The 13,769-nt window shown below is 38.7% G+C and overlaps 1 protein-coding gene across 2 annotated transcripts in view; it reads left to right on the top strand.

The window, feature by feature from the left end:
- The window catches only part of FAR1 (fatty acyl-CoA reductase 1), a 71,311-nt gene that overhangs the window by 514 nt on the left and 57,028 nt on the right, over positions 1-13,769 (top strand). The window contains exon 2 of one of the 2 annotated variants that reach the window (XM_047776240.1): positions 1,580-1,677. The exons of the other annotated variant lie outside the window; for it this stretch is intronic. The gene's annotated coding sequence lies outside the window, so the exon portion shown is untranslated. The remainder of the gene's footprint in view (positions 1-1,579; positions 1,678-13,769) is intronic. 2 annotated transcript variants of the gene reach the window in all.

The following is a 13,769-nucleotide window of genomic DNA, read 5'->3' as shown; positions in this document are numbered from 1 at the left end:
GGTGGCACTGAAAGGCCTGTGATGGGGATTCCGGATCTGGGAACCAAGAAAGTGATGGGAATAGGGTGATGCTCAGAAAAAAGAGCCCGGGAAGAAGGTGCCGAGCCAGGGCGTGTGGTTGGCTTCTTGGAAGTAGGCGTTGATAGAGAGTGAGGGGAAATCAACGAGGGGTGAAGGGAGGACAGGTTTTGGTTTTGAAGGTTATCCTCGCTGGACAAATGGGGACACGTGGATCTGGAATGAGAGGCACTTACTGAAGCCGGAAGATGACTGAAAGAAAGTTTTAGGTGAGGTGTGGATAGAGGCTGTTTGACTAGAACGCGTTAGATGGCCAGTTAGGAGAGAGAATACAAGGCGCAAATGAGATAGGTTTATGTATGGTAGCTGAAAGGTGTGGATCTTTTATGAGTAAGTCAGCAAGAATAACTGTCCGTTTTGTCAGGTAGGAGTTAGTCAGCCAGGTCCATAGGTTCATTGACTGCTCTTCGATGGTGAAACGCACAGATTTAACTCTCACCGCTGATGTTGATTGTTCTCCCTCCTCACCCCTCCTCCCACCCCTGTGACAGTTCATCTCATTGTTGTGCTTCAGCAGCACACAAACTCATCCTCTCAGAAGCAATAACATAGATATTTGTTTGTTTTTGATGGAGTTGCAGTGAGGAATAGCTAAGTTCTGTACACTAAGAAATCGAGTGTGTGGATTTAAAAACAACATGAGAAGATACTTTGAGAAAATCTGCCCTACAGGGGAGTGTCTCTATCTTGTTGGGTGTGTGTAATATAGCATAAAAATGATGCAAGATCTCTTTTAGTAACACTGAGAACGAAAGTACAACCCTGTTACTCTATAGGATCAACCATTCTTTTTTTTTTTTTTGGTAAGATTTTTATTTTTTCTGTTATAGTTGATTTACAATGTTCTGCTGTCAGTTTCTGCTGTACAGCAAAGTGACCCAGCCATATATATGTGTGTGTGTGTATACACATTCTTTTTCTCACATTATCCATCATGTTCTATCACAAGTGACTAGATATAGTTCCCTGTGCTATACAGCAGGATCTCATTGCTTATAGGATCAACCATTATGATGTGGAATTTGATTATATATCGTGCTTGTTGGGAAATTTTTCAGCCTTAGGAAGAGTTTTGTAGCTAAATAAGTTCAAAGTTCTTTTGATTTAGAGGAAGTATCATAGTATCATTGTTATCTCTGTTAAAAGCTTTGAAATTTTTATTTTTGGGGTGTGGACAGATGTTAGGGGCAGAGAAAAGGGAGGAGAAGAGATTATGGCCCATTACTGCATTTCTGGTGGATTTAAACAAGGAGGTGATACACCTGGGTTATAATTTCTGCTTGAGGCTAGGACAAAGGATTGTGAAGAGTTAAGTACTTCTTTATAAACAACATAGTATAGTGTTAAGGACAAAAATCAAAGGGCATTTGTGGTATAGGATGTTTCCTTTTTAACCAAATCAACAAAATTATAGGTAATGGACCGTTCTTTAGGATGTAGAAATAACTTTGTGGGAACAATTTCTTGGTTATGCTATACACTGATCACATTTTACTCTTAGTATAACAGAGTACCTAAGTGCTGAGGTGCTGAGGCAACTTGGAGCAGAGAAGTAATCTGAGTGGTGTGGAGTTAATCAGGGAAGGTTTCCTGGAAGAGGTGAGTTTTGAGCCATCTTCTGAACTAGGAGTTGGGTTATTGAAAGACATGAGGATGATATTCCAGTAGTATGGATATGATGTAAGCAACTGTAGACAAGAGTGACAAATTAAAAATGGTTTTTAAGGAGAATCAAAGATTTGAATGAAGATTTAAGGGTGTGGAAATTAACTTAGTCTGTTGTTATAACTTAGTTGACAAATGATGGTTTTCTATGGTGGAGTATTTTTGAATACTGTACTAGATTTTGTTGATAATAGCAAAATATATTGGGTGCTCTTTTGTGCCAAAATCTGTTTTGGGCTTTCCAAGCATCATCATCCTTTGATTATCCTTACTTTATAAATGAGGGAACTGAGGCTTATAGAGATTTAATTTGTGTGCGTTAACACAGCAAGTGGCAGGTCAGGATTGGCAAAGTCAATAAGCAGATGTTAATTGAGCACCTGCTTCATGTCAGGCACTGTGTTAAGTGCTGGAGATTCCAAGTTGACCAGCAAATCAAAGATTGGGCCTGAGCCATTTTTTAGAGATTGTCAGGTGCCAGTGAAGAAATAGAAAAAGGTTAGTTGGAGATACTTTTGTAGACACTGAGGAGTATGCTGTTTAGGGAAACCTAGGGTAGAATTTTAAGAAAGAGGAAGTGGTCAGCAGCAAAGTGTGTAGCTGAGAGACTCAGAAGAACAAAGATGGAGTAGAAACTATCGAGTTAAGTAAGAAAAAAAGTAGTGTGAATTTAGTCTCAAGAGAGCCAGAATGAAGATATTAAGATATAAACTGGTAGTTAATTGTGTTTGATGGCAAGTGTTCTATATAAATTTAAAGGTTTCATATGAACACAATTATGATCTAATTCATAGGAAATATGTTGGTATGTCCCTTGTAATATTTTAATTATTGGCTGGTAAGATCATGGGTAGTTTAAAAATGCTGGTACTTTTTGTATTTTTCCAAGTTAAAAAAAGAAGACCATTGTTATTTTTATGATTAGTGGGGGAAAATCATTCAGCTAAAATGAACTAACAGTGAGGAGATATATGCGTGGGTGAGTTTGTATTATGTTTGGGGTAGGAGAGAGAGAATGGTCTTATTTCAGTGTCTACTGCAAATGAGTTACTTTAGTAGGCACAATCCCATCTTGGAAATGACTGGTTGTTACTGGTGGAAACATTGTGAAACTGTACATTTGCTTAAACTGAGGGCTCAGTTTACTAAAAGACCCTAAATCATGGAGATATGTGGTCTTGGCTTTTCTGAACATTGTTTAATAAATGAATTTAAGGTTAAAAAGCCAAATCATTTCGGTGATTTTAACTGTGTCTTTTGGCCTTATAACCTTCCCGCCTTGCACACATAGGTTTATAGTTCCTCTATTCAGTGGGTTTGTAAATGGGCTTAAAGTCTCATTTTAGTAAGGCAATAAGAAAGTGCTGAGTTTACATAAAACAAATTTAACTTAAACACTTAAAATTCGTCATTGTTTCCTGTTCCCTACTTGAAGAGGAAAAGAGATAAATTTTGAGAAAACAAGCTTTTTATCAAGTAACTATTCCAAAGCAAAGCATTTGCCCTAGGGTTAGTACAGATTTATTCCAATCTTGTAAATCAAGAATAGGATGTAGTTTTTAGTTTGATTTTATTTGGCCCATAGAAATTGTGGGGGAAAACTTAATATTTCATCTAGGCACTATACTATGTTCTTTATTAATTATTGTATTTAATTTTCATCTAGTTCTCTAAGGTGGATATTGCATTTTACAAGGAGAATGAGGCTCAGGGAAGTTGGTAACTTTCCTAAGGTGGGAGAGCTAAGTTGCAGAACTGAGATTCAAATTTTGCTTTCTCTGACTCCAGAACTCAGGGATATGAGACATATGGCAAGAAGGACTTGTTTATAATAATACAAACAGCTGAAAAAAATGCCATGTAGCCTCACATATTTAGTACCTATTTGTTACCTTAGAAGCTGACTCTTGTTCTGTGTTTGTGCCTTGTAACATAGTTAGATGATAGTGATTTTTGTGTGTCTTATAGGGTGCATTATATTTTATTGCTTTAGAGGTGTATGTTTTCACATTTTAATATTTTTTGAAATGAAGATTTTATGGTGTCTATTTAAAAAAAACTTTAGGAATGGATACTCTATTTGTCTTAAAGCAACTGTGTCAATTAAAAGAAGTGTGGTATGTACATTAGTCTTCATGTATAACTGGCCTTTTTTTTTTTTTTTTTTTGGTCTTTTATCTTTTTAGGGCTGTATCTGCTGCATATGGAGGTTCCCAGGCTAGGGGTTGAATTGGAGCTGCAGCTGCTGGCCTACATCATAACCACAGCAATGCCAGGTCTGAGCGGCGTCTGCAACCTACACCACAGCTCATGGCAACACCCAGATCTTTAATCCACTGAGGGAGGCCAGCTATCAAACCTGTGTTCTCATGGATGCTAGTCAGATTTGTTTCCGCTGAGGCATGACAGGAACTCCCATGTTTAACTGTCTTAGCATTTTGTTTACATTTTCTTCCCAGCCTCCCCTGTTCACTTAGCCTAGTACTTTTTTTTTTTTTAATGATACAGAATCAAAGAGCACATTAATAATAAGGGAGTCATTTTCCTTAGCTAGTGAATATTATGGTGTAGAAGAAAGTATTTTGGTGTTAACATTGTGCTCTGAATCAGCAGATCTGAATTTTAATTTTGGTTTTGTTAGCAACTTAATGTGTAACTTAAGGCAAGTCACCTTCCCCTCTCTGAGTTTTAGTTTCATCATCTGTAGAATGGAGCGGGCAGAGGAACTTTTAGACCTGTCTAGCTTAAAGAAACTGTATGCCTTTTTTCTAATTAGAAAATGTGTATGGGAGTTCACTCATGGCTCAGTGGGTTAAGGATCAGTGGGTTATAGAGTGGGTTATAGCTCTGGTATGGGTTCAGTCCCTGGCCCAGGAACTTTTGTATGCTATGGGTGCAGCCAAAAAAAAAAAAAAAAGTAGATAGCTTCAGTCCCTTTCTTAAACAAATGTGTTTGTTGGTTTTTACTATTTTTTCTTTTTCTTCATCTCCCTGTCTTCCTTCCCTGCCCTCTTTTCCATGATCCTAGAAGATATTGTCAGATGCTTAATTTATTAGAGAATATGAATTACTTTTTATATCCTCCATTTCCAAGAAAGGATACCTGAGAAAGTAGATACCCAGTAGATAGTTAATGAATGAATGAATATATCTGAGTTAATAAAAAAATCATTTAAATAAAAAACCATCAAAGAGTTGATATTTCATTGAAAGAGGTGGTATTGCCCCCTTTCATATAACAAATGAAATATGTTTAGCAAAGTGAATATTTGCTCCCTATTTGGCAGATGTACAAAGATGAAAATACCTGACCCTGTCTTTAAGAAACTCTCTCTAATGGGTGAGGCAAACTCTTTAAACTTTGTATTATGGAAAATCACAAATATGAAAATACAGTAATATGTATATCACCAGCTTTAACAGCTTTCAGTGTGTGGTCAGTCTTGTTTTATCTGTATGTCCATCTACTTCCCTCCCCTTTTTTAATTTTGAAGCAACTCCCTAGACATTTTTACTGGTTATTATCATATGCATGATAAGTGCAACAGTGCAACAGTAGACATGCTAATCTAAATGAAGTGGAAATTTGTTCATATAAATATATGTTGAGACTTGGGTATTGTCATGAGTAGATATAATAATCTACTATAGGACAAGGATAAGTAGTTGGAGAGATTGAATATACAAATATAAAACAGAATGTCACAATATGAGGTCATATACCAATATTAGAGATTCTAAATAGGAAATGACATTGGTGCTGGTGGCGGGGTGTGTGTATGTGTGTGTTCAGTTTAAATTTTAACCATTGGACAGTATTAAGATTACTTTTAAGAGTTCCTGTCCTGGCGCAGTGGAAATGAATCTGACTAGGAACAGTGAGGTTTCAGGTTCCATCCCTGGCCTCGCTCAGTGGGTTAAGGATCTGGCGTTGCCATGAGCTGTGGTGTAGGTCGCAGACATGGCTCTGATCCTGCGTTGCTGTGACTGTGGTGTAGGCCCTAGCCTGGGAACCTCCATATGCTACAGGTGTGGCTCTAAAAAGCAAAAAAAAAAAAAGATTACTTCTAAATATCTAGTGTAGATCATTTTTGTCTTTTATGGAATTTTTGCAAGAAATGTTGGAATGACAGTCACATGGGAAAACTTGAATGTAAAGGATTCTTATCATTTTGGAATATTGAATTAAATACTTGAAGTATTAACTGAGAATTAAAATCTTAAAATACATCCTGTAATGCAGAAAATCTTAGTCAAATGTCATGAACCTCTTTGAGTGTCTTCTCAAAGCTTTGTGCTGTCTCTTCTCAGAAGAATATACAGATACATTTAATTTTTTCATGTAATTTTAGGGAGTTGATAAGACTTTCAAAACCCATTCGGATATCTTTGAGGGTTTGTGGTCTGGTTTAATAATCTATTCTTTAATGTATCGGTAGAAAGCATACTTCTAAATTAAACTTAAATTTATTTCTCTGTGCTCCTCACTTTTAACAAACAAATATTTTTCATATTGAGTGAAATAAAATTTGTTATGCAAGTGACTAATTTTAAAAAAGACCAATTCTGGAGTTCCCGTCGTGGCGCAGTGGTTAACGAATCCGACTAGGAACCATGAGGTTGCGGGTTCGGTCCCTGCCCTTGCTCAGTGGGTTAACGATCCGGCGTTGCCGTGAGCCGTGGTGTAGGTCGCAGACACGGCTTGGATCCCGAGTTGCTGTGGCTCTGGCGTAGGCCAGTGGCTACAGCTCCGATTTGACCCCTAGCCTGGGAACCTCCATATGCCGCGGGAGTGGCCCAAAGAAATAGCAAAAAGACAAAAAAAAAAAAAAAGACCAATTCTTAATTGGATTCTTGAGGAAAAGCAGGCTTTTGCCAGTTTAATGAATATGAAGGAATAATTTTACCAAAGATTTTGGAATAGATGTATGTAACTTTATATAATGACTGCTATCCATGACAAATTAACAAGAAGTAGAATATGACTTAAGAATGAATAAATACATAGCCATTTTTTTCAGAGGTAAGGGAAAAAAACTTCTTTGACTTCTTTTGCCCTTAAATAGTTAAGGTCTGTGTAGGAAAAGATCTGTTAAGGTATTTTGAGGTTCACATTTGTGTTAAAATAACTTCTACATGTGATACAGGAGCTTAGGAATGTGTGTTGGTCTTACAGAGGATTGATTCTCAGTAGACCCTAGAAACTTCATAAGTGTTAATCATCCATCTGGTATGAAGGATGGGCCTAAATATATGTCTTAGAAATAAAGAGTTTTAAAAACTTGTGGATTATACCTAAAATGTAATCATAATAATGGTTATTAGCGTAAGCAGAATCATTGAGAGATAGGAGCAGATCAGTTAGTTGCTAATGGGACATTTGACTGCAGAGCAGTGCATAGGTTGTTTGAAGATCATGGAATATTAGGTCTTTTGGCTTTATTTTTTAAAATTATCTTTATTTTTTTGCTTTTTAGGGCCACACCCACAGCATATGGAGGTTCCCAGGCTGGGGGTCAAATCAGATCTACAGCTGCTGGCCTACACCATAGCTACAGCAGTGCAGGATCCGAGCCTCATCTGTGACCTACACCACAGCTCACAGCAATGCAGGATCCTTAACCAACTGAGTGAGCGAGGCCAGGGATCTAACCTGAAACCTCATAGTTTCTTGTCGCATTTGTTTCTGCTATGCCAAGACAGGAACTCCCTAGGTGTATTGGCAATAACCCTGTGACCCACTGGAGTTAATAATTTTCTGAGTAATATACCACTAGGAAACAACTTATTTTAATATGTGGTGATATGTAGATTTGAGATCGAGAAGAGGATCTATCCATCAGTGATTGGCTTCCCCTTCAATAAGCTTTATGAATGATAGAGCAGTTAATTCACTTGCCTAAGGTCAGGTGGCTGGTGACAGTCCCAACAGTAGTTATTTACTACTCTTATCTTATTTTTGATAAGTCTCTTATTTATCTTGACTGTCTTTTCATTCTGAATCTCAGTTTCTGAAGAAGGAAATACCTTTTTTTTTTTCTGTCTTTTTAGTCCCTCACCCTTCACATATGGAGGTTCCCAGACTAGGGGTCTAATTGGAGCTGTAGTCCTCCGGCCTACACCACAGCCACAGCAATGCTGGACTCTAGCTGCATCTGCAAACTACACCACAGCTCACAGCAATGCCAGATTCTTAACCCATGAGCAAGACCAAGGATTGAACCTGAGTCCTCATGGATACTAGTCTGGTTCGTTAACCACTGAGCCACTGACGGGAAGTCCTAGAGAAGGAAATATCTTAATACTTGAGTTTTTAGCATTTTGACTTTGAGTCTCAGTAGAAAAATTGACTAAGAATTTCCTGAATATTTACACTCTAATGTTTTTATTTTGCTGTATATTTTCTCATTCCATCTTTAGCACAATAATCTATGGTTACAGTGCTTATTGGTTATTGTGGTAGGCTTCTTAGGAGCCTAAGTCAGTTTACAGCTGGAAACATGCTAAGAACCCAGAGTGATCAAACACTTCCCTCCTGTTTTCTATACCTGAATCCCTGAGTGACAGCATTTTTTTGCAAATTGTACATATGAACTTGGCAAAATTTTAAAGATAAAGCAGGAAAAATTTTTCGAGAAGAGGCTTTGTCATAGGGTTTAGTTGTTTTAAGACATCCCTGGAAGCTTCCTACTCAAAGCTAGAGACTAGAGGGATACTGATACTCAAGTCAAAGAAGCATTACTTCCACAAAGGGCTCTGGGCTCTGATTTCAAGTCCTTATTGCCACATTTGGTTGGTGTGGATCTGGTGACCGGGGAGAAGACATGCCCTTACACTGGTGGTCCCATTGCAAGGGCGAGGACCTTTTAGTACAGTGACCCTTCAGCTCTTTTATTTTATTTATTTATTTATTTATTTGTCTTTTTTTTGCTATTTCTTGGGCCGCTCCCACGGCATATGGAGGTTCCCAGGCTAGGGGTCCAATCAGGAGCTGTAGCCACCTGGCCTACGCAGAGCCACAGCAACTTGGGATCCGAGCCGCTGTCTGCGACCTACGACCTACACCACGGCTCACGGCAACGCTGGATCGTTAACCCACTGAGCAAGGGCAGGGACCGAACCCGCAACCTCATGGTTCCTAGTCGGATTCGTTAACCACTGCGCCACGACGGGAACTCCCCTTCAGCTCTTTTAATCTCAGCCCTTTAGCTTGGTCATTCTTTAGCGCAGTAATTCCCACTTTCCAGTAGAATAATAACAACTAAATTGTCAAAGTACAAACATCTTGTGGGGAGAGAGATTTTATTCAGCAGTTAGGGACATGGATGAGTCCTAATTCAATCACAAAATATACTTAAAGTATAGACTATTAAGAAAACTATAGGTTGCAAATTCTTTTTTTTTTTTTTCTTTTTTTAGGGCTGCTCCTGTGGCATATGGAGGTTCCCAGATTAGGGGTGAGTTCGGAGCTGTAGCTGCCGGCCTATACCACAGCCACAGCAACACAGGGTCTGAGCCACATTTGCAGCCTACATACACCACAGCTCATGGCAACTCCAGATCCTTAACCCACTGAGCAAGGCCAGGGATCGAACCCGCAACCTCATGGTTCCTAGTCGGATTTGTTTACCGCTGAGCCACGACAGGAACTCCTGAATGTGCATATTATATAGAAGCTTTGCAGCATTGCAAGTTGCAGCAAACAGAGTTATTAATTGTGTACAAATTGAAGTCTTTGGTACATTCTAATAATATGCTCATTTTTGTAACTCTTAATAACTGGCTTTATAGTTTATTCATGAGTAGCTTGGTGAATCAGTGGAAGGTCATGCTTTCTAAATTGTTTGTAGTGCATGGGAGGTTGGCCCATGTTTGTACAGTCATTACCTTAGAAGGCTGATAGAGCTTTTCAGAAGTATTGGTTCTTTAGCTGTGTTGGGAAATTGGTGAAAGGCCAGGTGTAAAAAGAGGTCTTGCGAGTTTCTTTACCTCAGGACATTTTGTAGGTCTTTGATATGCTAATGTACTTTGTAGCTCTCTTGGATGGAGATGAAGTGTACAGCTCCCCAGCCTTATTTACCAGTGATTTGAAAAATGCTGACTTGGGACTTGAGCCTGTTCTTAGGTTCAGCCTTAGGAACAGATTCTCTGGAAGCTTCATGAGACAGTTCCTGCTGTGGTGCAGTAGGTTAAGAATTGACTGCAGCAGTTCAGGTCGCTGTGGAGGTGGCAGGTCTGATTCCTGGCCCAGCTGCACCTGCGGCTAGGATTTACTTCCTGGCATAGGAACCTCCATATGCCATGGGTATGGCCATTAAAAAAAAAAAAAAGAAAAGAAAGCTTCATGAGAAAGTGACACAAGAGAAACAGAGAGGAAATGCAGCATACAGCAGGAGCTTCAAAGCACTTCCTATTAAGATTTGCAGGTCATTTGCTGTAAGAATCAGACCGAGTATAAACTGCTTTTAAACAGAGTCTAACCGCTTCTATAACCAATGAAATAATCCGATTCTACCAACTTGTTCTAAAGTTATTAATTGTCGTAGATAGGCTTTGGTAGTTTTAAATTAGACCACACAACATATATGATTGGTAATCTACAAGAGTCAGTTTTTTGAGTGAACTTGTATGTAGTCTACACTTAACATTCAGGGTATATAAAGAACATTTTCCTCTTAAAATCAGATTTACTGAGTAATTTGAAATATATGTATTTTTTCACATAAAAGTTCTTAGTTTATTGTCTCATGAAAAGTCTGCACGGTCACCACAGGTACTGTTACTGCAGAATCTTTATGATCTCCATTGTCCAATCTCTCTCCAGCTCAATTTTTGCCAGCTCTACTTCCTTCATTCTGTCATGTGTTCTTTTCTCTGTTTTCTTGAGGTCTTTGTCTTTCTTTTTTTATTTTATTATCATTATTATTTTTGTCTTTTTGCCTTTTCTAGGGCCACTCCTGCGGCATATGGAGGTTCCCAGGCTGGGGGTCTAATTGGAGCCGTAGCTGCCAGCCTATGCCAGAGCCACAGCAATGAGAGATCCAAGCCATGTATGCAACCTATACCACAGTTCACAGCAATGCTGGATCTTTAACCCACTGATCGAGGCCAGGGATCGAACCCACAACCTCATGGTTCCTAGTTGGATTCGCTAACCACTGAGCCATGACAGGAATGCCTCTTTTTTTTTTCCTTTCTTTTTTAAAATTCTTCTTTTTTTTTAGTGGCCAATCTTGTGGCATATGGAAGTTCCTAGGTTAAGGGCCACAGCCACATCTGTGACCTACGCCGAAGCTTTTAGCAACCTCAGATCCTTAACCCACTGAGTGAGGCCAGTGATTGAACCCGAATCCTCATGGACGCCATGTTAGGTTGTTAACTTGCTGAACCACAATGGGAACTCCATGTCTTGCACATCTATGTATGGGTTCATTTTTCTTTGTAAAATTCAAAGAGTAGTAAATCCTGCCAAAGCCAGTTTTGTCTTTCCACACCAAAATGGATTCTGAATCCAAATACAAAATGACATCTTGGGTGGTCTTGTACATTTTGTCTAGTTTTTCCCAAATTTCTGGCTTAGCTACTTTTGCCTTCTAGGTAGGAGAATGTCGATAACCATTTGTTTCCATTAAAGTAGTTGATTGGTCATGAACTTCCTGGAAAGTTACTGTGTCATTCATAATGGCAGCTGGCCTTCAAGCAGCCAGGGAGAAAAAGAATGAAATATTTTTATATTCATTCTTAGTCATATTATGGAATCAGATGCACAACGTTCATGAATTTTTAAGCAAAACGTGTTTCACTTTCCTCTGCTGTGTTGGAAAAGTTTGAAAAGCATTATCTTTAGTAATATACTTACAATGTTAGTATATCTTGTGTACTGGAATAGTGTTTCACCTTTCTGAGTCTGAAAGTATTAGGATAAAAATTACATGTCTTAACATGAAAACATTTTTATTAAGGTAAGGAGAGACCATAGCACGATGTTTATCTGAAGAAGAATCATGTGTGACTTTTGGCGATTACTTAAGTTATCTTTCTCTCAGAATGGAATTGGATACATGTTTTTGCAAACAGTGGAACTGTTTATTACCACATTGTGTTAAAAAGAACACAGCACTTCTTATGTAGGCTTTACAGTAGAGAAGTTCCCCACTGGTATAGGCCTTGAGGACGGAAACAAAGGAAAATGGGTATTGCTAAAAAGTTTTTGTCAGCAAATAATTTTAATTGTATAGAATTGACGTTTACTCTCTCATGAAGCAGAACTTGACTTTTAAAGATGTTTTTGTGTTTGATTTTTACATTGCTCAAAGGAATTCTGAGTCTGATTTTTCTTTCTTTCTTTTTGCTTTTTAGGGCCACACCTGTGGCACATGGGAGTTCCCAGGCTAGGGGTCTGCAACCCACTGAGTGGTCTCCAACCCACTGAGCAAGGCCAGGGATCAAACCCGCCTCCCCACGGATACCAGTAGGATTCGTTTCTGCTGTGCCACGATGGGGACTCCTGAGTCTGAATTTTCTTTTCTTTTTTCTTTCTTTTTTTTAATGCTTTTGCTAGGGGTCGAATCAAAACTATAGCTGCTGGCCTATGCCACAGCCACAGCAGTGCAGGATCCGAACCGCATCTGCGGCCTACTCCACAGCTCACGGCAATGCTGGATCCTTAATCCATTGAGCGAGGCCAGGGATTGAACACTCAGTTGACCTCATGGTTCCTAGTCAGATTAGTTTCCACTGTGCCACAACGGGAACTCCTGATTTTTCTTAATGGCCAGTATTTTCCAGGATATTGAGGTCTTACAGGCACTTTAAAAGTGCCATGCTTAAGGAGCAACCTCAATATACAGAATAGTTGTTTAGACGCCGTAAGAACTAATGAACTTTCTGAGATTCCTTACTATTAAGTATCTTAGACATTGGGGAAAATTGGATATAGAGAGTTAAATTGGTGTATCCAATGTCTGTGTAGGCAACAGAGTGGCCATTATATTCACTTCAATGGGTGCTTACAACAGGGTTGGACACTAGCATCTTTTATTGAAAAAAAGAAATGTTAACCAAGATGCTAGAGCTATTCTTTTGTTTGTGGAAAAATGCCTTATAAGTCTGCTTTTTGAAAGGAAAAAGGAACCCACTATTCTTATCAGCTTGAACATTTTGAGTTTGCATTTTAGTCTTTTATTTGTTTACAGCTTACTTGCAGAGAAGGTTTTCTTTTATGTTGAGTCTTAATCAAAACACTAAATAAAGATTCTGGAGTTAGTAAAATGTAGTGAAAAGACACTAGACCCCTGATTCCCAGTGTGCCTTCAGATAGGAGTCTATCAAAAATCTTTAAAAATATATACTCAATAATGTATCTAACCAAACTGAATTGGCTTATTTTTGGGTAGAAGTGTGTCAATTCCAAGTAGTAACTTACTGGTTAGAAGTTCATTATTAAGTAAACATGGGAAAATGAAATTTTTGTTCAGTGAATGATGTTATTTGGTAGACAAAAATCAGTAGGCCCTGGAATAATAGTGGGCAGTTAGGGGTGCCAGTCCTCTGAGAAATCAAAAATCTATGTATGATTTTCAGTTGGCCCTCTGTATCTGTGGTTCTGCATCCTCAGATTCAGCCAGCTGTGTGTCATGCGTCCTGTGGTATGCATTTATTGGAAAAAAAACCTATGCATAAGCACAGCCATGTAGTTCAAACCCATGTTGTTCAAGGATCATTTGTACTTAAAAGTATGAGGCCCATGGGGCTACCAAAGGCATTTGGTAGCTTAAAAATGTAGTAAGGAGCAACTCTTTGTTGTGCCATAATCCTGTGGCATAGGTCAAACATGGATTAAATGTGTTACTGAACCAGGTTCATTTGCTCAATGTGCAGCACACCAAATGCTGAGACATTGTGGTTTGCAGTAGAGAAAGGATTTGTTCAGGAGGCAGCCAAGTAATGAGACAGGAGAACAAATCTCAGATCTGCCTCCTTGAGGCACAGGGTTTGAGATGTACTACCTACTACCTAAAGAAGCA

This window comes from Phacochoerus africanus, chromosome 4 (genome assembly GCF_016906955.1).
Source record: "Phacochoerus africanus isolate WHEZ1 chromosome 4, ROS_Pafr_v1, whole genome shotgun sequence".
In the NCBI taxonomy this organism is placed as follows: Eukaryota; Metazoa; Chordata; class Mammalia; order Artiodactyla; family Suidae; genus Phacochoerus; species Phacochoerus africanus.
The sequence above is the reverse complement of the archived record's forward strand: the minus strand, read 5'-3'. Positions and strand labels throughout refer to the sequence as shown.